Source organism: Equus caballus, chromosome 17 (genome assembly GCF_041296265.1).
Source record: "Equus caballus isolate H_3958 breed thoroughbred chromosome 17, TB-T2T, whole genome shotgun sequence".
NCBI lineage: Eukaryota > Metazoa > Chordata > Mammalia > Perissodactyla > Equidae > Equus > Equus caballus.
This window is the reverse complement of record NC_091700.1, coordinates 44,024,480-44,050,789: the sequence shown is the minus strand read 5'-3', so window position 1 is coordinate 44,050,789 and position 26,310 is coordinate 44,024,480. Positions and strand designations below refer to the sequence as shown.

The following is a 26,310-nucleotide window of genomic DNA, read 5'->3' as shown; positions in this document are numbered from 1 at the left end:
GGTTGTTGCAACATTAAATCAAATGATATTTATAAAGTGCCTACCATATAGTAGATATTCAACTATTATTGGATCATATCTCTTCAAATCTGAAGGTAAATGCATTTCCCAAAACAAAATTTTCTATTTCTGGAGTTTCACAGAACTTTCCATGATTGTGACACGCATTAGCTTCTGACAAGTTATTTTCTTGAACAAATTTTCCTCTCGGCAATCACTATCAGTGATGAAAACAGAGCGGGAAGCTACATCCTAGCAGCTAAGAATAATAGCAAGCAATCTTTTGAACTATTTGGCTTGAGGAAAGGAAAAAAAGTGAGTGAATCACGAGAGTGGTTCACCACATCATGACGTATTTCCCATTGTTTTCTCAGGAAATGCTTTCTACTTCCCGTGAGATGCTTCCAGGAAACTTTTGCTGAACAGTAACCAGTTGGTGTGAGCTCTTCTGGAGCCATCCTCATGCTGAAAGTAACTTGGTTGTCCCATTTCGGTGTGTGAGAGATGGCAGAATGCCTACTTCCCTTCCCTCAGGTCACTTATGGCTTATATTGTAGCTCTCAGAAGGAATGTCTGTAAGGGACTGTCTTGCAACACTAAAGGTAAGTCAATTCTAAGTGTTGAGCAGTGTGTCTTGATAATTGCAGGTCCTGCACTCTGCAATCCCACTTCATTCACTAGCTTTTATGCCTTTATGGAATGAAATGTTCAGGTTTCTCTCCAGTTGAAAATTCCTAAGCATTCAGTAGGTCTATAAACCTGACCAGGAATTCCTGTGACTTTTGGAGACAACTTGGCAGAGTGCTAGGAGTACTGTATGTCCCTGCCATCCAGTACAGTGCAATATTCTATTTGATTCTCTATTTAAATAATTTCTGTGAAAAGTTTACATTATAAGTAAATATATAGAAAGATATTCTTTAACAGTATTTTCTTCTGAGTATAATTCTTCTGAGAGGTTTTTTTCTTATTTTTAAAATTTTTTGCTTATTTTATTGTATTGAGGGGATAATGGTTTATAACATTGTGAAATTTCAGTTGTACATTATTATTTATCAGTCATCATATAAATGCACTCCTTTACCCTTTATGCCCACCCCCAACCCCCTTTCCCTCTGGTAACCACTAATCTGTTCTCTTTGTCCATGTGTTTGTTTATCTTCCACATATGAGTGAAACCATATGGTGTTTCTCTTTCTCTGTATGGTTTATTTCATTTAACATAATACCCTCAAGGTCTGTCCATGTTGTTGCGAATGGGACAGTTTTGTCTTTCTTTATAGGCGAGCAGTATTCTGTTGCATATATATATACCATGTCTTCTTTATGCATTCGTTAATTGATGGGCACTTGGGTTGCTTCAATGATTTGACTGTTGTGAATAATAGTGCAATGAACATAGGGGTACATATATCTTTATGCACTGGTGTTTTCCTGTTCTTTGGATAAATACCCAGCAGTGGAATAGCTGGATCATATGGTAGTTCTATTCTTAATTCTTTACTGTTTTCTATAGTGGCTTCACCAGTTTGCATTCCCTTCAGCAGTGTATGAGGATTCCCTTTTCTCCACATCCTCTACAACATTTGTTATTTTTTGTCTTGGTGAGTATAGACATTCTAACGGGTGTAAGGTGATATCTTAGTGTAGTTTTCATTTTCCTTTCCTTGATAATTAGTGATGTTGAACATCTTTTCATGTGCCTATTGGCCATCTGTATGTCTTCTTTGGAAAAATGTCCTCTGCCCATTTTTTGATCGGGTTGTTTGCTTTTTTGTTGTTGAGTTGTGTGTAAGTTCTGTATATATTTTGATATATAAATGTCTTTGATAAAGATATATATATATATATATATATATATATATATCTTTCCAATTCTTTATGTCATCATCAATTTCTTTCAATAATGTCTTATAGCTTTCATTGGATAGGTCTTTCACCTCCTTGGTTAAATTTATTGTGAAATATTTTATTCTTTTTGTTGCTATAGTAAATGGGATTATATTCTTGAGTTCTCTTTCTGTTAGCTCATTATTAGAGTATAGAAATGCAACTGATTTTTGTAAGTTGATTTTGTACCCTGCAACTTTACTGTAGTTGTTGATTATTTCTACTAGTTTTCCAATGGATTCTTTAGGGTTTTCTACATATAAAATCATGTCATCTGCAAACAGGAAGAGTTTCACTTGTTCATTGCCAATTTGGATACCCTTTATTTCTTTTTCTTGCCTAATTTCTGTGGCCCAAACTGCCAGTACTATGTTGAATGAGTGGTGACAGTGGGCACCCTTGTCCTGTTCATTTTCTCAGAGGGATGGCTTTCAGTTTTCCCCATTGAGTATGATGTTGGCAGTGGGTTTGTCATATATGGTCTTTCTTATGTTAAGGTACTTTCCTTCTATACCCATTTTATTGAGACTTTTTATCATAATTGGATGTTGGATCTTGTCAACTGCTTTCTCTGCATCTATTGAGATGATCCTGTGGTTTTTATTCATCATTTTGTTAAGGTAGTGTATCACATTGATTGATTTACAGATGTTGAGCCATCCCTGCATCCCTAGTATAAACCCTACTTGATCATGGTGTATGATCCTTCTAATGTATTGCTGTATTTGGTTTGCCAATATTTTGTTGAGGATTTTTGCATGTATGTTCGTTAGCAATGTTGGCCTGTAATTTTCCTTCTTTATGTTACCCTTGTCTGGTTTTGGGATCAGGGTGATGTTGGCCTTGTAAAGTGTGTTAGGAAGTGTTCCATCTTTTTTGACTTTTTGGAATAGTTTGAGAAAGATAGCTATTAAGTCTTGTTTGAGTGTTTGGTAGAATTCTCCAGAGAAGCCATCTGGTCCTGGACTTTTATTTTTTTGGAGGTTTTTGATTATTGTTTCACTCTCTTTACTTGTGATTGGTCTGTTCAGATTCTCTATTTCTTCTTGATTCGGTTTTGGGATGTGGTATGAGTCCAAGAATTTATCCATTTCTTCTTGGTTTTCCAATTTATGGGCATATAGTTTTCATAGTATTCTCTTATAATTCTTTGTATTTCGGTGGTATTCATTGTAATTTCTCCTCTTTCATTTTCTAACTTTATTTATTTGAGCCTTCTCTCTTGTTTTTTTAGTGAGTTTGGCTAAGGATTTGTCCATTTTGTTTACCTTCTCAAAGAACCAGCTTTGTCTTTCCGAATTTTCTTGTAACTCATTGAGTTTTTATATGATAGCTATTTTGAATTCTCTGTCACTTAGATTGTAAATTTCTGTGCCTTCAGGATTGATTTATGAGTGGTTGTCATTTTATTTCTCGTCTGGAGTATTAATATATGTCCTCATATTACTTGATGGGGTGGATTTATGTCTTCAGGTATTGGTAGTCTCTAGTAGCAGATTCTATCTGCCGCCACTGGGAGTGGGCAGGAGCTGTGTATTCTGAGCCGTCTGCAATCTCTGGCATCTGTGCCTGTGCTTTGGAATCTATGCTGAAAGGTCCCATCTACAATTGTCTGCTCACAATTGCTGCTTTACTAATGTATACGCAGGTGCTCTGGCAGGGGTCCCTTGCTCTGGCCGACCAACCATGCAGGTGCACCAGGCAAGGGGAGGGATGCTTTCCTTCCTGTGCACAATCCCAGGGATGTTCTGGCTCTGCCCTCACTATCTGCCCTCCTGGGATGCTGGCTTGATGAAGTCACCCCTGCATTGGCTTAGCCTCCTCTGTGTGGAGCTTTCCCAGATCTGGGAGGCAATTCAGACAGCGAAGGCATTCCTGCAGAGAGACCCCCTCCCCACTCTCCTTTCAGCACAGTGCACAGTCCTGCACCCGAGGTTGCTGCTGGGGATGGAGAGGAGATCCCCTTACCTCCTTCCACTTCCTCCGGGCGATCCAGCATCTCCACTTTCAGACATATGGCTGTGTGGGTCTCTCAGACGTCTATTGTGTTGTGTGAATGTCTTCTGTTGGTTTATGAATGTCCTTTTCATTGTATCTTAGAGGGGAGAGTCTAAGGGAAGAGCTCACTCCATCATGATACTGATATCACACGCATCTGTCTTTTTGAGATTTTTTTGAAGTTACAGTTATTCAGAAGAGATTTGTAATTAAGGAGTAAATCCCTATATGTTGTTTACAATGAGGACAATTCTAATTCCCATGAAACAATGTGGGATTAGAATTAAAAATCTGGGTTTGAATCTAGCTCTACTCTATAAAACTGTGCAACCTGGACACATTACATAAATACTCTGCATCTGAAAATTGAACAGTAAATAATACCCGCCCCTCAATATTGTTGTAAAGCATTTATAAATCATGTGTGTGAGAGAAGCTAACACAGCACTGTTTCCTTAATAAGTGCTTCATTTATGGCAGATTTATGCCATTCATTTTCACCCAAACGGTTTCTCAAAGCTCAGGAGGTTGACACTGAGAGCAGGTAGTCAGGACAAGGATCAGAATGATGATATCTTTACCTCGGCCACACAAACCAGTCCAGACACATACACATGTCTTCAGCCCATGCTAATATTTCCTCTGCTTTCTGTGTTTTGGCCTTGATCCGGTGCTCTACTATTGGGAAAGGTTCCATGCAACAAATGCCTGATAAGCCCTTGAGAAATGTTAAATAGCAAAGTCATTAATTGCCTCAAGGAATGAACTGATCCTTGCTTCTCTCTCGGAAAATCAATAGTTCCTTGCCAGGTTTCTGAAATGAAGAAACTGAGCTTTACAAAGCATTGAAGATTTTAAGGTCTAGACTCTTTCTTCCTTCTTCTCCCCCTCCCTCCTTCCCTTTCTTCTTCTTTCCTTCCTCCCTTCCTTTTGCCTTTGTATCCCTATGTCTCAAAAGGAAATTCTGCACAGATTAGAGATATTGGCCCAGAGCAAAAGTGGCTTGTACCTTATGTTGAAATGAATTTCTAATTTATTTCACAGAGAAGCTTAGCCACAACTTTTGTACATTTTTTAATAGTCTGAATTCCATTTGTAGCATTTAATAAATGGATTTGATGCTAGGAATGATATAAAAATTTAGCTTTATTGAAACTTGTTGCTTGAATTGAAAGCAACCTGGAGTATTTATGGCCTCTGTCCACTTACATTTTGAGAACATCCAGTAGTAGAATGGTTGCAGTGGTCAGCATGGTTGCTCAACCCTTGCCTTCTCTGGGGGTTGGGAGGAAAGTGGACAGTTTAGAACTTAGAAGTGGACTTTGTGGCATGAATTTTGGAAATGAGAATTGCTGAGGCCTCCTTTTCATATCTTCCATGATGCCTGACATTCTATAATTAAAACCCAATTCTTTCACTTAAGACCTAGTTTTTTGGTAAATAAGCTAATCTCCTCCATTTGCACCTCTATTCTATCCCTGGGTCCTGGAAAACCCTCTCCTCTCAGGTGATATTAAATGTCGTGGAGAGCAATCTAAGGTGCAGTGGCCTATACCACTTGGAAACCCACAGTCAGCACCTCTCTGGGGGAGGGAGCAATCTGCCTTCTCCCAGACTGCCTCCTGGGTATCTTAGTTTTCTTTCTAAGCAGGAATTCCAAACATTACCCAGTAGCTCGCTCTCTCTAGACCAGGAAGGGGTTAGCTTCATTATATATTAGTCATTTTTCTTCCCCTTCAAGACTGGGTTAGGAGCACAAACCCAGCCAAAACTGTTACCCAGACTTTTGCCCAAGAAGTGTCCCTGCCTTCACTTACTGCTTTTTATTCTCCTCATGACAACACTACTTTCATAAAGCAGGGGTCTTTCTGTCATAGCACAGATAGTGGACTATGCAGCCCAGATATGAGCAAAACCTTTGACTCCACTGAGTCAGATTCTCATTACAGTCTTACGCTGCATAATGACATCTTGGTCAATGATGGACTGTATATACAACATTATATGCAGTATTATAAGATTATAATGGAGCTGAAAAGTTCCTTTCACCTTGTGATGTCATAGCTGTTGTAATGTCTAGCACAACATATTACTCATGTGTTTGTGGTGATGCTGGTGTAAACAAATTTACTGCACTGCCTAGTTGTATAAAAGCATAGCATACACAATTATGTACAGTACATAATACTTGATAATGATAATAAACAACTCTGTTGCTGGTATATGTATTTATTATATTATACTTTTTATCATTATTTTAGACCATACTCTTTCTACTTATAAAAAAAGTTTACTGTAATACAGTATGCTGTGTTATGCCGGCAGCAGCCTCATACATCTCATATTTACTGTGTCTCTTGATTGCATCATTTTCTCTTGTGCTTGATTTAATCTTGTGCTGTTTTGTTCATCATGGCCCCTAAGTGCAAAAAAATCCACTGCTGGTGTTTCTAGTGATTCAGTGATTGACCTGGAAACAAAATTAAATGTGATTAAGGTCTGTGAAGCTGGAAAACAAGTGATGATTTTTGCTCTCCAGTCAGATATGTCTCATTTTGCCACAGCTATGATCTTGAAAAACAAAAACAGAGATGGAAGCTGTTAAAGGATCTTCCCCATTGAAGGCAATGAGACCAACCAAAATTCGAGAAGGGCCTATATCAGATGTGGAGAAACTTCTAATAACCTGGACTGAAGACCAGACACAGAAGCACATCCCTTTATGCACCATGACAATCATGGCCAAAGCAAGAAGTTTGTTGGCAATGTTGAAGAAGAAGGCTGAACCTGACTATGATGTTGAATTAACTACAAGTTCTGGGTGATTTAAATGATTCCAGAATCGTTATTCATTGCATGACATGAAAGTGAGTGTTGAGTTTGTGAGTACTGATGTGAAGGCAGCTAAAGAAGTTTTGGAAACTCTAGTGTGCGGGTTGTGGAGGAAAATTAATTGCTAGGGCAAATATTCAATATGGATGAAACTTCCCTATTCTGGAAGCAAATGCCTGAAATGCCATATGGAGGCCAAGTCAATGCCAGGTTTCAAGGCTTTTGAGGACAGGATAAGTCTTGCTTGGGGGCAATGTTGCAGGCAACAAATTGAAACTCTTTGTGATCTGGCACAGAGAGAATCCCAGGATCTTCAAGCATATCAATAAGCACACACCGCCAGTGTGCTACAGGAGCAATAGGAAGTCATGGATGACCCAGCTCCTCTTCCAAGGTGCCCTCCTGAATTGCTATGCCAGTGAAGTGGAGAAGTACTGTTTGGAGAATAACAGACCTTTTAAGATTTTGTTTATTACTGATAATATCCCTGGACATCCTTTTTATTGATGATCTTCATCCTTATATCAAAGTGGTATTTCTCTCTCCAAACACCACTTATTTGATCCATCCAAGGGATCAAGGATTTATAGCAGCATTTAAGGACTTCTACCTGAGGGCAATTTTGCCCAGGCTTTGTTGCAACTGACGAAGACACTGAGAAGACACTGATGCAATTCTGGAAGGATTACAAGATCTATGACTGCATTAAGAACCTCGCTTGGGCTTGGGATGATGTCACCAAGGAAGGTATGAATGGCATCTGGAAGAAGACACTCAAGAGGTTCATACATGACTTCAAAGGATTTGCCAAGGATGAGGAGGCCACAAAAATCAGCAAGGCTGTGGTTGAGGTGGTTGAGATGGCGAACAACTTGAACCTGGACGTGGATGAGGATGACACTGAGGAGCTCCTAGAGGTGGCTCCTGAGGAACTGACTAATGAGGAGTTGTTGGAACTGGAACAAGAGTGCATAGCTGAAGAAGACGCAAGAGAATAGGAAACTCCAGGAGAAAAAGAGAAGAACTCCCAAGAAAATTCACAATGAAGGGTTTAGCAGAAGCTTTTGCAGGCCTTAACAAGCTCCTTGTAAAGTTTACATGGAACCCAACACCAAAAGCTTTCATTAATAGAGAGGAATGTTCATGATGCGTTATCTGCTTGAAAACAGATCCATGATGATAAAAAGAAACAAACCAAGCAAACTACCATGTGTATATTTCTGAAAAGAGTGACACCTCCTCAAGAAGAGCCTCAGGCAGGTCCTTCAGGAAGTATTCAGAAGAAGTCACCATTATCATAGGAGATGACATCTTCGTGTGTGTTGCTGCCCTTGAAGGTCTTCCAGTGGGACAAAAGGTGAAGGTGGAAGACAGAGATATCAATGATCCTTACCCTGTGCAGGCCTAGGCTAATCTATGTGTTTGTGTCTCAGTTTTTAACAAAGCAGTTTAAAAAGTAAAAAAATATTAAAAATTTTAAAAATAGGGGCCGCTCCGTGGCCGAGTGGTTAAGTTTGTGTGCTCCGCTGAGGCGGCCCAGGGTTCGGATCCTGGGTGCGGACATGGCACCACTCGTCAGGCTATGCTGAGGTGGCGTCCCACATCCCACAACTAGAAGGACCTGCAATTAAGATATACAGCTGTGTACGGGGGGGGTTTGGGGAAATAAAGCAGAAAAAAAAAAAAAGATTGGCAACAGTTGTTAGCCCAGGTGCCAATCCTTAAAAAAATAAAATAAAACAAAATAAAATAAAAATAGAGAAAAGCTTATAGAATAAGGATATAAAGAGAGAAAATATTGTTGTACAGCTGTACAATGCATTTGTGTTTTGAGCTAAGTGTTACTACAAAACAGTCAAAAATTAAAAAAAATAAAAAGTTTACAAAGTAAAAAAGTTACAGTAAGCTAATTTTAATTATTGAAGAAAGAAAAATATTTTTATAAATGTAGTGTAGCCTAAGTGTACGGTAGTGTACAGTAATGTCCTAGCCTTCTCATCCACTCACTGACTCACCCAGAGCAGATTCCAGTCCTGCAAGCTTTGTTCTTGGTAAGTGCCCTATACAAGTATACCATTTTTTATCTTTTATACCATATTCTTACTGTACTTTTTGTATGTTTAGTTACAAAAATATTTACAATTGTTGCAGTTGCCTACAGTATTCAGTACAGTAACGTGCTGTACAGGTGTGTAGCCTAGGAGCAATAGGCTATACTGTATAGCCTGGGTGTGTAGTAAGCTTTACCATCTAGGTTTGCATAAGTCCACTCTATGATGTTCACACAATGATGAAATGGCCTAACAATACATTTCTCAGAACGTATCCCCGTCGTTAAGTGACCCATGACTGTACTCTCCTGTGATGACAAGGAAGCAAACTATTCCATGAACCTGTCTCTTTTTTTTTTCTTGATTAGTCTCTCTCCCTCCCTTGAGGTTTTATTTATTTTTTATTTTTTGAGGAAGATTAGCCCTGAGCTAACTACTGCCAGTCCTCCTCTTTTTGCTGAGGAAGACTGGCCCTGAGCTAACATCTGTGCCCATCTTCCTCTACTTTATATGTGGGACGTCTACCACAGCATGGCTTTTGCCAACTGGTGCCATGTCCGCATCCGGGATCCAAACTGGTGAACCCCGGGCCACCGAGAATTGGAACGTGCAAAATTAACCGCTGTGCCACCGGGCCTGCCGCCCCCTTGAAGTTTTATTACCTGCATACTTTCACAGAAATTTACTACCAAAGTCCTATTTCCTCCAATCTTGGTACTTTGCCTCTTCTCCTATACAGCAGATTCCCCTTCGATTAGTACTTTTCACCGTTCTCAAGAAAAGTGTGATTTTAACTTCATCACCAGGCTCAGTGGAAATGAAGATCTTAGAGCGGATTCGGCGTTATCTAATCTCTGCTTTGTTATGACAAAGGGCTGACCAAGCCCTGTATTATGATTAATAATTATTATTAGAACCCTGTATTAATATTATGTATTATAGGGGCTGGAACTGCAGTGGGAGTTGTAATCTGAGGCAAAGGCTGAAGACTGAATATATTAAAATATCAGTTAGGATTCTAGAAGTGGGATCCTGAGGGTCTAGAGAAGAGCTGTCCAACAGAACTTTCTGCGAAGATGGAAATGTTCTATAACATTCTGTATTGTCCAATATGGTAGTCATGAGCCGTATGTGGCTACTGAGCACTTGAAATGTTACTAGTATAGCTGAAGAACTGAATTTTTAATTTTATTTGCTTTTAGTTAATTTTAATTTAAATAACCACAAGTGGGTAGTGGCTACTCTATTGGAATACCTCATGCCTAGAGGGAATATACTAATTCCAAGCAGGCCTGAGGGAGCACTAAAGCCAGATATAGATCCTGGAAGGGGGAACCAGGAGGAGAGTATCTTCAAAGGCAAGTTAGGCAGGAGTGAAAGAGAAAAGGAGAGAGACGGGAGGAGGTTGTTGCAAATATCTTTCTAGGAAACTAGCTTTTACTACTTGATTTTATGGATAGGTTGAGTTGTTTTCAGAACTACGTAGATATCTAGACATCCTTTTATGACTCAACATTTCCTCCTTAAGAAATTATTCAGCTTTCTCTGAAAGATTATCGAAAGCTCAAATACTGTGTAGACCAGCACTATGGCTTTCACTTTTGCAAGTCAACTACATAGCTTTGATTTCAATCAATTATTATTATTTGTTTTTAGTTTAAAAGGGTTTCTGTTTAATATTGAATGTTTTCAAGGAATCTACACAGATTTACTACTAAAAAATGTTCCTCACCCTTGTTTAGAGATATCAGGGCATTCATTTTAGATAAAGCACCTAGGAGTAGCTCTAACAAAATGAGTCCAAGGAAAGGATGAGATAGGATCTCAAGCAATCAAAGGCAGGGCTAGAAGCTACAGCAATTTATTTTTCTAGGATATAGAAGCTTCTGGGAGAGTAGCAGCCTTTATCACCCTGTACATTAACATAAAATAGAATCTACTCAAGACTGTTTAAGCAGAAAAGGAATGTATTATTCATTCATTTGTTTAACAAATATTTCACCTGCCCAGAACTGGGAGCTGGAGATAGCAGAATTACAAACTGATGTATCCCCTGCCTTCAGGGAGGGAGACAACAGGGGATTAACAAACAAGCAAATAAATAAAATTAGTAAAATGTCAGATGTTGATAGATTTAATAAAGAATTCCAAAGCAGGATAAAAAAATAATGAGTTCTGGGTTGTAAGGGGAGTATTGTATTTTACCTTGGGTGTCTAGGGGAAACATCATGATAAGACAATATTTGATCACAGACTAGAAAGAAGTGAGGACAGTAGCCATGTGCACATTTAAGACCTTTTGAGACTGAGGACACTGTAAGTGCAAAGGCCCTGACCTGAGAGCATGCATGTCATGTTCAAGGAATGGTGTAGAATGTTCTGAGGGAGAACTGGCACTGGAGATCTGGACAAGGATAATAGGATTTGAGGTCAAAAAAGTGGTGAGGACCAGATCATGTTGGGCCTTGATGGATTTTATGAAAACTGTGACATTTGTGCTGAAAAGTGTTACTGAAAGTCATGAGATTAGAGACAATCACCTGGGAGAAGTGGAGATAGATGAGAGTGGTGGTCCAAAGACAGCCTGGGACATTCTAAATGTTTACAGATCAGGGAGACGAAAGAGAATCAGAAAGGAGACTGAGAAAGGAAGTTCAATCAGGTAGAAGGAGAAGTGAGAGTAATGTGCCTAAATCCAGGTGAGGAATGTGTTTCAAAAAAGGAGGAAGTTATCAGTAACAGGTGCTGCTAATAGGTCATGTAGCATGAGGAAGAGGAAATGCTGTTGGATTTTACAAGGTGTAAGTCTTGGTGGTTGACAGAGTAGCTTGGGGATCAGTGAGAATGAAAACATACCTGCAGTGAGTTCAAGAGATAATGGAGAGTTTTTATCATAGATGCACATTGAATCTTGTCAAATGCTTTCTCTGCATCTATTGAAATGATCATATGACAAAAACTCTCAGTAAAATGAGTATAGAAGGAAAGTACCTCAACACAATAAAGGCCATAGATGATGCATCCACTCAATAGTAGAAAACTGAAAACTATCCATCTAAGAAGAAGAACAAGACAAGAATGCGCACTCATGCCACTCTTATTTAGCATAGTATTGGAAGTCCTAGCCAGAGCAATTAGGCAGGAAAAAGAAGAAATAGGCATCCAAATTGGAAAGGAAAAAGTAAAACATCACTGTTTGCAGGTGATATGATTTTATATATAGAAAATCTTAAGAATCCTCCAAAACACAATTAGAAATAATAAACAAATGCAGTAAAGTTGTTGGTTACAAAATAACACACAAAAATCTATTGTGTTTCTATATGCTAACAACAAAATAGCAGAAAGAGAAATCAAGAAAGCAATCCCATTTACAGTTGCAACAAAAAGAATAAAATATCTAGGAATAAATTTAACCAAGAAGGTGAATAACCCACACACTGAAAACTATAAAACATTGTTGAAAGAAATTGAAGAAGACACAAAGAAATAGAAAGACATTCCGTGCTCATGTATTGGAAGAATCAACATAGTTAAATGTCTGTACTTCCTAAAACAATCTACAGAGTCAATGCAATTCCTATTAAAGTTCCAATAACATTTTTCAAGGAAATAGAACAAAGATGCCTAAAATTTATATGGAACAACCAAAGACCCCAAGTATTCAAAGAAATCCTGAGAAAAAAAGCACAGAGCAAGAGGCATCACACTTCCTGATTCCAAAGTATACTACAAAGCTATAGTAATCAAAACAGCATGATACTGGCAGAAAACAGACACACGGAACAGAATTGAGAGCTCAAAAATAAACCCATACATGTATGGAAAGCTAATTTTCAACAAAGAAGCCAAGAACACGCAATGGAGAAAAGAAAGTCTCTTCAATAAATGGTGTTGGGAAAACTGGACAGCCACATGCAAAAGAATGAAAGTAGACCACTGTCTTATACCATACACAAAAATTAACTCAAAGCAGATTAAAGACTTGAATGTAAGACCCGAAACCAAAAACCTAGAAGAAAACATAGGCAATACTCTTTTTGACATTGGTCTTAGCAGTGTTTTTTGAATATATCACCTCAGGCAAGGGAAACAAAAGCAAAAATAAACAAATGGAGCTACATCAAGCTAAAACGCTTCTACACAGCAAAGGAAGCCATCAACAAAACAAAAACACAACCTACCAATTGGGAGATGATATTTGCAAATCTGATAAGGGGTTAATTCCCAAAATATATAAAGAACTCATACAACTCAACAACCAAAAACAAACAACCTGATGAAAAAATGGGCAGAGAATCTGAACAGACATTTTTCTGAAGAAGATAATTATTAGGGAAATACAAATCAAAAGCATAGTAAGATACCACCTCATGCCTGTCAGAAAGGCTATTTTGTGTGTGTGTGTGTGTGTGTGAGAAAAAATCGCCTTGATCTAACATCTGTTGCCAATCTTCCTCTTTTTACTTGAGGAAGATTGTTGCTGAGCTAACATCTGTGTCAATCTTCCTACACTTTATGTGGGCTGGTGCCACAGCTTGGCTTGACGAGCAGTGCTAGGTCCACTCCCAAGATCTGAATCTGTGAACCCTGGGCCGCTAAAGTGAAGCATGTGAACTTAACCACTATGCCACTAGGCCAGCCCCTGAATGGCTATTATCAAAAAGATGAGAATAACAAGTGTTGCAGAAGATGTGGAGAAAACGGAACCCTTATGCTCTGCTGGTGGCAATGTAAATTGATACAGCCACTATGGAAAATAGTATGGAGATTCCTCAGAAAACTAAGAATAGAACTACCACGTGATCAAACTATTCTACTTCTGGGTATTTATCCAAAGAACATGAATTCAAAAAGATATATGTGCCCGAGTGCATATATTAACAGATGAATGGATAAAGAAGATGTGGTATATATATATATATATATATACAATGGAATGCCCCTCAACCACGAAAAAGATGAAATCTTTCCATTTGTGACAACATAGCTGGACCTTAAGGGAATTATGCTAAGTGAAATAAGTCAGATGAAGAAAGACAAATACTGGATGATCTCACTCATATATGGAAGATAAGATACATGTATATTTATATATTTGTGTGTGTGTGTGTGTGTGTGTACAGAGAACAGATTGGTGGTTACCAGAGGGGAAAGGGGTGGGGGGAGGATAAAATGGGTAAAGGTAGTCATTTGTATTGTGACAGATGTAATGTATACAGAAGTCGAATTATAATGATGTATACCTGAAATTATATAATGTTATAAACTAATGTTTATTCAATTAAAAAAAGAGATAATAGTAAAAGGGAATGAGGAAACAGTGAGTTACAAGACTCTTCTGACAAGTTTTGCTTTAAAAAGAAAGAAATGATCATGCGAGACCGTAGGACAAGGGATGGATTTGTAAAGATGGAAGAAATTGTACCATATTTGTACATATTTGATATAGCAGAGATGAAAAAATAATAACCCAGGAGAGAGGGGAGAGGGGATAATTGTTGAAGATGCTCTTGACTATGGGAGAGCAGATGAGATCAGGTGCAAAGTTAGAGGAGCTGGCCTTACACAGGAGCAGAGACTGATATCAATACTAACAGAATAGAAGGCAATCAGGTGGGTATAGATGCAGGTGGGTAGGCAGATGTTGGGGTAGTAGTGCGTGGAAAGTTTTTTTATATTTACGTTTTTTTCGGTGAAATAGAAAATATTGTCATCAACTGAAAGTGATGGTAGGGGGAGAATATTGGACATTTAAAGAGAGAAAAGTAGGTGTGAATAGATGTCTAGGAGAGCAGGAGAGTGAAGGGACTTTGGAAAAATAGGAGGATATCTGGGCAGCCCCGAGGGCCCACTTGAAGTGAGTGATCATGGATTTAAAGTTAGTTGGTAAGAGCCTATTCCCTTCTCCAGCCATGCTCACCTGCCCAAGGTAATTTTCCAATTTAACTGGATCCTTCAAGGAGAATACAATGGAGGAAGAGAAGGATATTGAGGGTTTCTGCAAGGAGGTGATTACAATGAGACTATAGAGTATAATCTGGGCAAATAGAGAAATAAAGATATAATGGAGATGAGGGACAATGAAACATGGTAAGATCAATGGATTAAGGGCTCAAAGAATTTCAAAAAATTGGGTGTGGGGTCTTAGAACAAGACAGAAAGACAGGATGTGGTTGTTGGAGAGCAGCATGCTTAAAATGAAATAATGGAGAGTGCTCTGTTATTGGTAAATAAAAAACCCAAGGTATAACAATGGAAGTGGGTGGTTAAGATTGAGTGGAAGATCAGAATACTGGAAGAGGTTAAGAAACTCAGAGGCCAGGGCAATGGGAGAACTATCCATATATGTATTAAAACAACCAGGAGTCATGAAAGGAGTTATTTAGGAGAAAGTGACAGTGAGCTAGGTTTGAAATATTCAGTATATGAGGGGAATGATCTGACAATCTGTTAATAACTGGAATAGTAGGTGTTATAATCTAATGGCATGAACATCAAAACTGGGATGGGTTTAGGGAGAAGGGAGGGACCATAGTCTAGAAAGATACATGAGGAACAAGGAGGACATCTACGCTGCTTCTAGACCCCAAGGTAGTAGGAGTTTGGAAGAGGGTTACAGAAGAAGCAATGCCTCAGGGAAAAGCCAGTTTTAAATTAAAGCAAGAAGGCACAGAGAATATATAGACAACCAGATGGAAGGTATAGGGGATTTTGATGATTATGGACCGTGAATTCCAGAAACCTCCATAAAAGGATTTTGGAGAAGGGTGAGATGGGACCAGAGAAGAAGATGCACAGTCCTTGAGGGCATTACAGTCTGGTTGATGAGGAATGAACTCTCAGAACTAGGCTTTTTCTGTTGATTAATTTTAGCGGATATATAGGACATGACATGATTATTAAGAATATTAAAATAAACTTTGGAAGGGGCAAAGAATCAGGTTCAAACCCATGGGTGCTGCATCAGGGTATACTCCTTTATTGTTGATCCAATACACACCCATAGTGCTGGAGGACAGATATCAGTGTCTCCACTACTTCCATTCTTAAGAAGACAAGCACCTTAATTGTCCTCTCACCCAAAGATAAAACCACGTTTCCTTACGTTATTTGCATCTAACTCAGTTTCACAAGAAGTCATCTGATGGGTACAGTCTTGGTTTCATGCCCATGTTCTAAATAAAAGAGAAGCAAAGAGAGTGATTTCTGGCTTTCTTCTTGAAAGGAAACTCCAAACATAGAAAGGGAATTCAAAAGCCACTCGGTGATCTTGACAATGATAGATGTCCACTATGGGATCCAAAAAGCAACCACTATTTTCTAGGGCTCTGCTTAAGGATGGGGTGCATTATTACTATTAATGCTTTAATTCAGTCCCATTATAAATATAATTTGAGCACTTGCTCTGTACCAGACACTGTGCAGAGCACCAAGAATATAAGGGCAAGTAAGATAGCTTTATCTTCAAGAAACTCCCAACTACTCCGGAAGGCAGACAAAGCAAAGCTGTAGAGTAAAATGTGCCGTTCAAGAGGGATTTAAATGGGACAGCTACTGCCTGGGCTCGCTGGGATGGGAATGGGCAGGTCAGAGATGGCTTCACCTGAGATTCATCTTATAATTCAGAGCAGGGGTTGTCTTGCTGGAATTGAAGAAAAGGAGAGAACACTTCGGGCTGAGGGAACTACATTGAGTATTTCAGTGTAGCTGATGTCCTGGTGATGAGGCTGTGTATGAGGTAAGATTTGGGGAAGAGGTGTAGTTAGAAAAGGAGATTGAAGCCTGACTGTAACTGTACACCTTTAATCAAATTGCTTATATCCTACAGGGGAGGGATTGTCAAAGTACTTTTTGTCTGTTGGCTTGATATTTCAGGAAACCTTTATTCAAATAATGTGTGGTACCCACCTATAAAATAGAGCTTCTATGGCTAAATAAGGAGAAGGGAGTGTACAAATGCCGATCCTTTCTCTCCTTGTCAGTCCATAAGACCCCTCTATGGACCCCAATGGTTCCAACAGTTTGAACTGCACTGACGGAGGCTTAGTGGAGGATTGTCACCTCAGGAATATCATGATTATTTCGTGTTTTAGACCACTCTGATGGTAGGAGGAGGAATTGAAATTGGGAGAATCTGGAAAAGGGAAGACTGGTTGGAAGCCCATTAAAGTGACTCACTGCTGATAGGACAGTAGGGCATGGACTAGGACAGTAGGGATGGAGAATGGGGCCCACTGAAAGAAGGCTATTGTGATGCTTGAATTTAGGGAGAGAAGGAGTAAGAGGATGCAAGGCTTCATACTCATGATTAACATGTAGCAGGACTAGTGGTTGTAGTAGACAACTCAGAGCATGCAGGGAAATCACGAATTTAGGGAATATCAGGATAGGATAGACAATAAATTAGTTTTTGAATAATTTGAGTCTGTAGTACCAGAGGGCTATTCAGATAGAGATATTCAATACTAAGGAAAATATGAGCCTGAAATAAAGGAGAGAAATGGTGCTAAAGATATAGATGTGAGAGTATTGGTAGGTGATACCACGGATAGGGACAGGCTGGCTTAAGGAAAACATGTGAAGGGAGAGGAAAAGACAGCAAGGATAGACGTCTACAGCATACAGCATTTTGAGAGGGTCAGAGAGAGAAGTGCCAGGTTCTGTGACTGGGTAAGCATGATCAGAGAAATTGGAAGAGACCCAATTAGTGTAGATCTTATTATTTGCTCACAATTATTCATTCCTTCTCCATATCTGTCATGCTCCCCACGACCATGGTAGATGAAGTATATGCCCTTGCTTAAGCCAATGGATTTGTTAACAGGCATAACAAACACCACATCTAAAAGGAAGTTTTAATTAATTAGCACGAAATGGCTCTTTTTTTTTTTTTTTCATCTGTTTGTTTCTGTCCTCTGCTATGAGAAAAGCATGGTCCAGATGGTAGCTAATCATCGTGGATCCCAAAATGAGAAGACACGTGGACCCAACCAAGCTGTAACCAACCTGCAACCCTCGTGTAATGTGAACAGGAAATAAATATTTGTTTTATAAGCCACTGATTTGGGGGATCATTTGTTGCTGCAGCAAATGATATTAAAGGAGTTGTTGTAGGGAGAGAGAGAGCGAGATAGCATGAAGAAAGAGAGGGCCTCTAATAGCAGAGATGTCACATAGCATGGGAATTGAAAGAAGCTATTGAATATGGTAAACTCCAAATACGTGAGCTCTACAAAATGCCTGATAAGAAGCCAGGATCAGGATAATCCGAGATTATCTATGTTGGGCTAGATAATGAAGTTTATTTTGGACACTCCCCCTCTTGGTTACACAATCCGTCCCTATTATTTTCCCATCTTCCTAATTCCTGGAGTCCCTCAGAAACAGAGTTCTCTTCTTTACTGAGTTCTCTGTCCTTTGTGTTAGCATTTCCCAGAGATTCAAGAGACTTTAAGCCTAAAGGATGATCAGATTCGGTGAAAGACAGCAGGTGGATACTGATGCCTTTAATCACACAGCAGCCTACTCAGAAAGATGTTCTGTTCTTAGCAGAGTTCCTATTACTTTTTTTTTTAGTATCTGGTTGAGAAAAATCTGAAGGGCTAACCAAGCTGTACACATTCTCCCTAACCACATCTAAGGAAATGAGTGCTCAAATTATTTAAACGGGGTATACTAACTTGAAGGTCACTGCCTTGTGACTCTGCAGAGGAGAGTGGTTGTAAACTTAAGCTTTGAGGTTCATGTCCAGGCTCACAAATTCCTAAATTTGTGAACTTGGACATGTTACTAACTCTCTGTACCTTAGTTCACCTTTTTATGGTGAAAAAGAATAATATCTTTTGCAGAGGGTGTGTTAGTAGTTAAATCAGAAAATGCTTAAGAAGCATTTAGCACAGTGGTTGGCGCATAGTTAGCTCTCAATAAATGTGGGCTATTATTATACTGATAATATTATTATTACTACCCTGTTTCTTAAATTTACTTCTTTGTATATGTAGTGCAAGCTGCAACTTAACCCTAAGCTGGGGTTTAGATGTGTTTGGATATGATCTAGCAGAGCTGCTGCCAGGAGTCAATTTGAATGAGGGTTTTTAGAAATGAGAATGAAAGAGTATATTCCTGTGCTGACAAAATGGGTTAAAGATGATAGCTTGGCATGTCTCCCAGAGAGTGGTTCCCACAGCCCAGCCGAGCCCAGCTGACTCAATTCCAAGAATTGAGAACTGACTACCATTAGTAGAATGAGGGGCTTTACACTAAATCTGCGTAGCTTCTCATGAGGCACTGCTTTTTACAGGGGATTCTTCTGACTGTGGGGTAAAACAACAGTGTTCACTTGAGAAGACCTGTAAAGAGAGAGGCGCTGTCTCTGTTCTTCTACCTGGGACAGCAGTTCCAACCTGGAGAGCTCTCTGATAGTGTACTCCACACCGACACCTCAGGGCACTTGGACAGATCAAAGAGACAGTGCGCTTGCCATGAATTCCAGCCTCCTCAGCATGACTATAGCTGCAGAGGTAAGACGTGCTTCACCTGGGTTCTTGGGCAATGGACGCCAGCGATGAGGGGATTAGAGTAGAAGAGTATAGAAAGGTTACTTGAGAATTCCTACAAGACTCCTCAGAGATAAATATGGATAAGTTTTATGAATTGACCACATTTTAATTCCTAGCTGGTGTAGCCTAAGGCCATATAGGACTCAGGCTTGGAGCCATATAGTTGAAAAGAGGACTCATCTTATAAAACAGCTATATACCCTCCCAGTAGATTGGTTAGGTCCCCAATTTCCCCAAATTTCCTTCATCTTCCCCTGTGTATGCGTGAAATTCCATATAATGGTTACATCCCTCTATTTCTGGGGTTAAAAATGCATTTTTCACAGAAAAAAATCTCACTGTAACTTTTGTTAGAAGTAGTGCTGAGTTTATGAAGATAATAAAAGAAGGTTTTTCAAAAGGCAACAAGTGTGAGAAGCATGAATGTACTTGTTAGGTTTATGAAGTAAGCTGGAGAATGGCTGATTGTGGGGATGGGAAAGTCACAGGACGAAAGTTCAGGCCTTGGAGACAAATTCTGTCAACTTCACAGACAGCCTTCTGTTCAGACTCTGCATTAACTCTCAATTTAATGAAGTGGGAATATCCGTTCTAGTACATAGGCACTATAGACTTTGTCTTTTATTCAAGTGTCAGGCATGTTTAAAGATTGTGTGTGTGTTAACACAATACTAGCTGCTGTAACAAATAAAGCTGTATTTTTTATTTTTTTGAGGAAGATTAGCCCTGAGCTAACATCCATGACCATCTTCCTCTACTTTATCTGTGGGAAGCCTACCACAGCATGGCTTGACAAGTGGTGCATAGGTCTGCCCCCAGGATCTGAACAGGCGAACCCCGGGCCGCCAAAGCAGAACATGTGAATTTAACCTCTGCACCACTGGGCCAGCCCCTAGATAAACCTTTAAATTTAAGTGGTTCAATTTGACAGAGTAGAGGTAGGGATGCCGTGGTGGACTCGGCCACGTTTAGCTTATGACTTTGAAATTCACCCTGTGGGGTGGATACAGAGATGTACCACCCAGATGCCCTTTCAAAGAAGGACTAGTTGCTCCAGCTCTCGGAAGTGCCTTCAGATGTTATCCTCTTCAAGGATTGCCTGAGCTCTGTAGAGCTGACCAGGGTCACCCTCTAGAGTGGCCTGCATCCGGGGACTGACTGAAATGGGCATACTAGCCATTTCAGCCCCACATGAGCTGACTCTAACAGGCTTTTTTAGCTCCTGAGAGCGCAAGGGGTCAGCCAAGGCTGACATAATGCCTGCTTCACAGCTCAATTTGTCCCTCTGCCCAATCCTACGTTTTCCCCTTCTTTCCACAGGTATTGATCCCTAGGCACTCCCTAACAAACGTCCATCTCAGAGTCTGCTTAATACAGAACCCAACCTGGGAAACTCCGAATTGACTTGCAGCCTGCAGAGGAGAAGACAGAAGAGGTCACCCATGGAAGGTTTGATCTAAAAGGGCTACATATTGCTTCCACTCACTTCATTAGCTAAAACTCAATCACCTGGTCAAGACCTTCAGCATCTCATTTTTAAGGAATCAGAGATACCCAAAAACATTGGATGCCTTATCCAGGATTATATAACTCATTCTCTAACTCAGATCATTGGATTCTTTGTCCTTCTGAAGAAATAGTATAGTTTTATTTTTCTCTTTAGATGAGAAGGACTACATAACTGTCCATCTCTTCCTTTTGTCTTTGTTTCAGGAAAGCTCAGAAACAAATTCAGAAATAAATTATAGCAACTGTGTAATCCCTTACAGAATACATTTCTTTATTTTATTTTCCTGCATGTCATGACCCACTCTTCTAATTTATCTCGGCCCTGGTAATTTTTTTTCCCTTTTTCCTTTAAATTTTATCATGTTATTGTCTTTCTGCTGCAAATCACCTCAAATTCTTTTTTTAGAATGAGTCAGGGTATGTAAATAAGTGAATAATTTAAACACACAAAAGCATGATTCTGTATTCTTTATTCCATAGCATCCTATTACAAACCCTTCCATTACAGTTGGGCATCATTATAGGAACATTTCCATCTCATTATAAAATGAATTGACTAACCCAACAGAAGATCTGGTTTGAATAGAAATTATATGCAAGGCACTTGTTAAATAGCTAGTGCCTATTAGAACTTCTGATTTCCAGATGGGAAATGGCAATGCAATTTATGATTTATGATTCATTTGTAAACTTTTTTTTAAGAATGAGCACCTACCTGGCAGATAAAGTTTAATCATCCTCCAAGGAATTTTCTTTTTTTGGCAGCCATTCATGTTGTGTATTATAAACCTCCATTTTAGGGTCGATAAAACTTGGGTTTGGATAGGTCATTGCTCATAGCTACACAACAAGGGGGCAGCAGCCTTATCCTTCTGGGCCATTTTTTTTTTATTAAACCCTGTTAAAAACAGCTCCAATACAGGATTACAGTGACATTGTAAAAAGAACGTGGCAACCCATGTCTACATATTCCCATACTAACACCTTTTGATATACTTATTAGCCAGGCTTTTCTCTTGAATTATGTACTCGTGACATTTGAAACAACAATTCTGGCTCCTTTTCTCTTCTCCTCCCATCATCTTGTGAACATTATTCCTTCAAAATAATGCCCCTATTCTTCCCTCTCTAATGATATCCCCAAGCCCACACTCTGTGGTCATCGTCATGTCCCACTCTCAAGGCAGGCAGTGGCTCTTGTCCAATTCAGCTCTTTAAATTAAGAAGTTTTGTGTGTGTGTGCTGCCTGGTGATAAGACTCCCAAAAGTGTCTCAGAAGGCCCTGAAAAAGGTGCAGAATATCCTGCAGCTAAACCCAAGTTTGAGGCTCAGAGATCTTATCCAAGGTGGACTGTTCCTTGACAAGCCTTTGGCTTATAAATTCTTCCTTATCTCTCAGGCAGCACGTATTTCCCTGGAATTCGGTTACTGTGCCTTTTAGTTGAAGCCTTTCCTTAATAATTCTATTTAAAACCACACGTCTGGGAGATACGGAAGAGCCAACCAGGCTCTGGAAAGGGTGGCATATTGGTCTGTACTCCAAGTAGAGGGACTTCAGCTCTGGCCTCCACTGAGAAATCACTTCTGTGGGGTGATTTATAGCTTTCTAAGACTTTTCTTGTGTAACATATCAGCCCTACCAGCCTGTCAAAGATAGCTCACTTCTTAGTGAGGCAGATGCTCTTCTCAAGTTTATAGCCATGGTTGCAGTTCCTTAAGTAATTTATTCCCATTAAAACATGCATTAGTCATTCATTCATTCATTTCCTTGTCACTCACATATTTATTCAACAAACATTTTTTGAGTCTACTAAGAGCTCTTTAAATTAAGAAGTCTTAGACTGTTAGTTCCATGAGGGGAGGGGCCTTGCCCGTTTAGTATATAGTTCTATCCCCAGGGCTAAATTCTGTGGCTATCACTGAATAAATATTCAGTAAGTTTAATATAGAACCTGTTGTGGCAGAGATTACTAGTCACCTACACCTGCATGCACTCTCCTTCCTCCTTAGCTAACAGAACCCTAATTTTGAGCTGGGCACACTGTCACTAGTTATTCAGCTAGTTATGACCATGTTGTTTTGATCAGGTGCATGGCATTCAGGGTACCTGCAGTGTGACGCTACTGGGAAACTACTTAAAGGGGGGTTGGTTCAGTTATAAAGGGTTCTCTTTTTATCCATCTCTTTACCTCCTCTTCTAGCATTCAACATAGATTTTTTTCTCATTGTTATGACTGAAGAATAATTTACATAGATTAAGGTATACAAATATTAATCATATACGTCGATGGATTTTTACATCGACATACACTCACGAAGCTATTATCCAGGTTAAAATATGAAATATTCCTAGCATCCCAGAGAGCTCCCTTGTGACAGACCCAGTCAGTGACCTTCCCAGAGGGAACTGCTATCACCATAGATTAGTTTTGCCTGTTTTTGAACTTTATCTAAATGGAATCACATAGTTAATCAGACAGAGTCCCATCAGGAGACAGAAACTACAGCAGTAATTTGAACCGGGAAAATTTAGTATAAACAATTATTTGCTAGTAAAAGATAGTTAACCACAAAAATGGGTAAAAGATGACTCTAAGGAGGACAAAGGTAGCAAATACAGATGGCAGCTGCTACCTCTAGGGCTTCCAGGGATCGAGGAAGACTATGGGGATTTCAAGAAGCCTCACCTCGGCCCTGAGATGCAGACCTGGTTAGAAAGGGTGTGGCTCTCAAGGGAGCAGGCATCCTGCTGGTGACTAAGAACCTTTCTGGAAGTTATGGGCTACAACTGGCTCATTGCCATGGCCTGCTTGCTGGTAGACAAACTCGCTTGGAGGACACAGGCCTGTGTGGGTCTGTGAGAGCTGCCAATGTGAGCCACCCACATGCCAACTGCCAGCTGTCATGCACACCAAAAACAGTATCTTGGAATTGGGAAGGGGAGCCCTTCTTCCTGCTACAGATTTGCAATGTCCCAGCAGAACCATTGATAATATTGAATGAACTGGCAAAGGAGAATGTTTACAGGATCAAGTACCTAATCACAAAGCAGGGCAAAAAAAGAATAGATTTAGAACTGAGAGGCAATAAATTGATAACTGCCACATGTAACATATACTCTTTTATGTCTATCTTCTTTCACTCGTTATTTTATGCACACTGGGTTTGATAGCTGGAGCTCTAGCAGCCATCTGGAACCATGAAACAACCTTGAGAATGGAAGCCATGTACTAAGCTGGTGAGCAGAATGACAGGGGCCTGGGGTCCCTGATGACAGCAATGGAGCTACCATACTGGCCCAAGACTTCTCAAGTCTGGACATTTTTTAACATGAGAGGGAAATAATACTTTCTCATGTTTAAACCATGTGAATTTTTTCCTGATATATGCAGTACAGGCAAATGGAACTAATATACATGCTTAAAAATATTCATAGTCTGGGTAAGACAGTCATGTAAACAAAAAAATTCTCAGAATGAGAAAGACAAGAGAAGGAACTAGAAATGATTGTTTTCTCTGTGCCAGGTCCTGTACTAGACACTTGGGATACTGGGGAGATTCAGATCTTCCTGTCATTTTATTTTGTGTTCGTGTGTCTTTATTAGCCATCACAGACAGATTTTGAGTCCAGGTTTTCTGACTTCTAGAATAAAGCACTAGCTTTATTCTTTAATTACCCAAATATCAGCTGGGATCACCTTACCTCCTAAGAACTAAATAAAGTTCCCTAAATATCCAATTTTGCCCCAACTAGAAGTCTAAGACTTTTCCTAAAATTTCTGTCAATGTAACAGTTGGGGATGGAGAAGGAAAAGTGGTTACATAATGTGTGTAAGTTCTTACAATTACCTCTGGGTGTAAACTGCCTCTTCAGTTCCTGGGTCAATTTTCTTTCTTATTAGTTCATGCACTAATTTTCATACTATGTCAGCTCAGCTTACAAAACTACTAACATTTATTGGTTTCTAAAAAAATATCCACTCACACAAGTCAATATGTATGTGTAATGGTTTTTATTGAAACATACTCAAACAGTAACCGGAGTAATCTCTAATTTTTAAAATTTTTATTTTACTAAGTCTTTTGAAAATGTAACATACTTAGATGGTTCAAAAAAATGTTAAAGTGGAAAATGGTAAATAGACAAGCCAATTTTCTATTGGGGTGCTGGTCTTTTATTAATTGGTAGAAGCTCTAATATGTTAAATGAGTCCTATGTGATAAGGTTGCAAATCTATTTTGTCAGTTTGTACTTTTTCTTTTGACTTTTCCTGTAATGGTTTTTGCCATGAATTTAAAATTTTTTCATATACTCACCTTTTCCAATTTTTTATTTTCGTTTAAAGCTTTAAGATATTGTATTTTTATTAGAAAGGTCTTCCACATGCCATGGTTATAAATAATTCTCTCATCTTTTCTTCCTAGTAGTTTTAGGGCTCCTATGTATACATTTAAATCTTTGATCCATTTTGAACTTATTCTCATATAAAGTGTTAGTTTAGATCTAACTTACATTTTTTCTGGATGGCTATTCAGTTATCTCAAAACTATTTATTCACATTTTCCCCACTGATTTGAGATACCACTTTAGTTATTTATTGAAGTACCACTTGTATTTGTTTATATTAGTGGATTCTATTTTATGATGTCAACATTGATTTTTGAACCTGCATCACATATCTATAACAATTTAAGTTTTACGTGTTGTAATAACTGATAGGGCTAGTTCTCCAAATTGCCCTTATTTTTCAGAGAAAAGGAACATGGAGAAGAGAGCGAAAAGAAGACTTATTCAGGGGAGCCGTGGAAAAAGAAGTGAATTACCATTCCAGGATTGGTGACATGTTTAGCCCCCAGAGCAGTATTGTCCAATAGCAACATACTGTGAGCCACAAATACAAGCTCTCCAAGGGATTTTAAATTTTCTAGTAGGCACATTAAAAAAGTAAGAAGAAACCCATTATATTCAACGTGTTTTCATTTTAATATGCAATCAATACAACCCTTTTTAATGACAAATTTTACATCATTTTTTTTTCTGTGCTAAATACTTGGAATTTGGTGTGCATTTTATATTTGCAGCACATCTCAGTTGGGTTTAGCCACATTTCAAGTGCTCAAAGGCCACAAATGACTAGTGGCTGCTGTACTGGACAACGTAACTCTAAGAGACTCCACTTCTCTTTTTATTCAGTTTTTTGGGAGATAAATAAATTCCTCAGAAAAAGCAGTGAGGGTTGATAAAGGATGCTTGACTAAGAGAGTCTGAGAAAAAGAAACTAGCTCTATTATTCTGATTCTTTCCACAACCTGCTGGGCAGATGGTCTCTCCATCTCTTCTAAAGGAAGCTGATATTTGAATTTTACATTTCGCACAGTGAGAGCTCTAGAAAAGAGAACAGATTCTAAAAGGGATTTTTTGCTTCCTGGAAACAGATGCTGCATTAGGTATATTTAGTAGGTGGATC

The 26,310-nt window shown here is 39.1% G+C and overlaps 1 long non-coding RNA gene across 1 annotated transcript; it reads left to right on the top strand.

The window, feature by feature from the left end:
* The first annotated feature begins 402 nt into the window (after positions 1–402).
* Positions 403–25,857, top strand: LOC102147947 (uncharacterized). Its single transcript, XR_288644.4, has 4 exons — positions 403–602; positions 19,075–19,294; positions 20,654–20,782; positions 25,595–25,857. It is a non-coding gene; the product is annotated as an uncharacterized lncRNA (long non-coding RNA).
* Positions 25,858–26,310: the final 453 nt, after the last annotated feature.